Source organism: Chiloscyllium punctatum, unplaced genomic scaffold, assembly GCF_047496795.1.
Source record: "Chiloscyllium punctatum isolate Juve2018m unplaced genomic scaffold, sChiPun1.3 scaffold_321, whole genome shotgun sequence".
NCBI classification, from domain to species: domain Eukaryota; kingdom Metazoa; phylum Chordata; class Chondrichthyes; order Orectolobiformes; family Hemiscylliidae; genus Chiloscyllium; species Chiloscyllium punctatum.
The window spans coordinates 92501-95000 of record NW_027310055.1 but is presented as its reverse complement, the minus strand read 5'-3'; the positions used below and the strand labels follow the sequence as shown (position 1 = coordinate 95000).

At 63.7% G+C, this 2500-nt stretch overlaps 1 non-coding gene across 1 annotated transcript; it reads left to right on the top strand.

Annotated features, from left to right (window-relative positions):
* The first annotated feature begins 1615 nt into the window (after window positions 1-1615).
* Window positions 1616-1769, top strand: LOC140472428 (5.8S ribosomal RNA). The gene has a single exon (XR_011957638.1). It is a non-coding gene; the product is annotated as a 5.8S ribosomal RNA (ribosomal RNA).
* Window positions 1770-2500: the final 731 nt, after the last annotated feature.

Genomic DNA, 2500 nt, shown 5'->3' with positions numbered 1-2500 from the left:
GCAGGCCCTGCAGCCGTGGTCACCGCCAAACCCCCACAACTCGAGCAAGTGAAAAAAAAAAGTAACAAATAAGAAAGGATCGTCGGCTTGGGGGTACGCCCGTTTCCGTTTCAACTTGTCTCGCGAGGGTGGTTTCGGGGCCAGCAGGAGAGCTCGTCGGGGTAGCAGGCCCTGCAGCCGTGGTCACCGCCAAACCCCCACAACTCGAGCAAGTGAAAAAAAAAAGTAACAAATAAGAAAGGATCTCTGTCGGCTTGGGGGTACGCCCGTTTCCGTTTCAACTTGTCTCGCGAGGGTGGTTTCGGGGCCAGCAGGAGAGCTCGTCGGGGTAGCAGGCCCTGCAGCCGTGGTCACCGCCAAATCGCCACAACTCGAGCAAGTGAAAAAAAAAGTAACAAATAAGAAAGGATCGTCGGCTTGGGGGTACGCCCGTTTCCGTTTCAACTTGTCTCGCGAGGGTGGTTTCGGGGCCAGCAGGAGAGCTCGTCGGGGTAGCAGGCCCTGCAGCCGTGGTCACCGCCAAACCCCCCACAACTGTTGGGCGCCTACCTGCGCGGGGCAGGAGGACACTTTCCGATTTCAAATCTCCGTTTGCCGAGTCCACCCCGAACGCACGCGGGCGGGCGGGTTCGCATCACCCTTCGTCACAAGGGGCGAAGCCCGTTCCACCGTCTCGTCAGTAGTGCCGACCGGTCTGTGATCGACGAGGGGAGCCACACCAGGTCCGGCCCTGCTGCTTGGCGGCACCGCGTCGTCGGGAGCTCGCGACAGACGGAGGGTTTCGGTGTACTCTCCAGCCACGGGAAACGAAGCCGGTGATGCAGGCGCCGGTCTTTCGCTCCCAAATCGGCTGGGTTTACATCGTTGCTATCTAGTCACGCTCCCTTCAAACCCGACGGGGTACCTATTCCCCTCACCCGTCTGTGCGTATACAGCCTCTTTGCACTTGCGGGATGGGGGTGGTGGTTTAAAGACTCTCGAGTTGCCGCCCGTCGGTCTCCGAGCTCCGTGCAGTAGTGATCCCCAGCGAACTGCCAGCAGGGCGAACGAGCGATCCCGCTCTCGGTCGGGGCGCCTGGCGTCGATCGGTGGTCGGTGGCTTGCGGGCAAGCTGCGCTGTGAGTGTGGGAACGAGTATGACGAGCCGTTGCCGCGACTCCCAGTCCACCTCGGCGGTGGCTGGGCCGGGCGGGCGTCTGCTCGGGCGAGTGCCGCCCCCGCCTCCTCGCAGGAAGTCCGCTCGCCGACACGCCGCCACGTGCACGCGTCAGTGACGCTGCCGAACCGATGGCCGGTGCCCGTTCCCGCCTCTGCTTTTCCTAGGGCAAAGCTGCTGCACGCCTCGTGATACTAGGCGGGCGACATGGTGGCGGTGATCCTGCCTCCGTCGCTGCGGTGCGTTGGGGCACGCATCGCCTCTTGGGCGCCCTGTCCTCCTCCCCCCAATAGACGTATGTTTCTGCGGGCCGCACCAGGATGGTGCTCCCCATCGCTTCACGCCACCCTGCTCCGCCCGCACGCCGGCGTGCAGGTGGCTGTAGCTCAAGGTGGGGAGCGTATGTGCGGTCCGGGTCGCTTTCCTCTGGCGAGGGAGAGACCTAAAACAAACTCAGACAACTCTTGACGGTGGATCACTCGGCTCGTGCGTCGATGACGAACGCAGCTAGCTGCGAGAATTAATGTGAATTGCAGGACACATTGATCATCGACACTTTGAACGCACTTTGCGGCCCCGGGTTCTTCCCGGGGCCACGCCTGTCTGAGGGTCGTTTGGCAATCAATCGCACTCGCCTTGGCTGGCGAGAGCGCGGCTGGGGTGTCGCAGAGGACCCGTCCTCTTTGTCCCCCTAAGTTCAGACTCCGGAGCCCTCCGGCGTCGGAGCGCTTGGCCTTTCCCCCCCACCCTGCACATTCCGTTCGTCAGGCTCGACGCCATCCCCCCGCCGGGGAGCGCGGCCTGGCGTCCGTCTGTGTCGTGGCAGTGGGGCCAGCACGGCTGTCACCGGTCCCAGAATGGCTGTCGGTGGTTCACACTGTGTGTGTGTGCCAACCCTCCTGGTCTCTGGGACACGGAGCTGCCACGAAGTGTTGAGCCTCCAGTGGGGGGTCTGCCTAAGCTCTGCACGTCCGCATTGGGTCCGTCTCTCGGTTGGCTGGCAGTGGAAAGAGTGAAGGGAGCCGCGGAGGTCCGGTGCTGGTGCGCCGCCGGCCTGACCGTGGAGCTCGCCGGTTTGACACGCTGACCCGACTCGATGGTTGATCGATTGAGAGTGCTGGGAGCTGCAGGCCGCCCGCTGCTGCAGCCGCCCGTCTCGTGGTTCGTCCTCGGCCTTAAGTGGCCGGCGGGGCGTCTGATCCTGTCTCCCCTGCTGGCGCCGAGTGCCTGGCCGAGGGAGGAGGTTTTCGTCGAACGCTGTGACTTGGACGGTCGCACGCGCGTGGATCGCTGGCTCTTGGCTCTCCCGTTCAGTCCGCACGTTTTCCGCTCCGTCCTGCCACC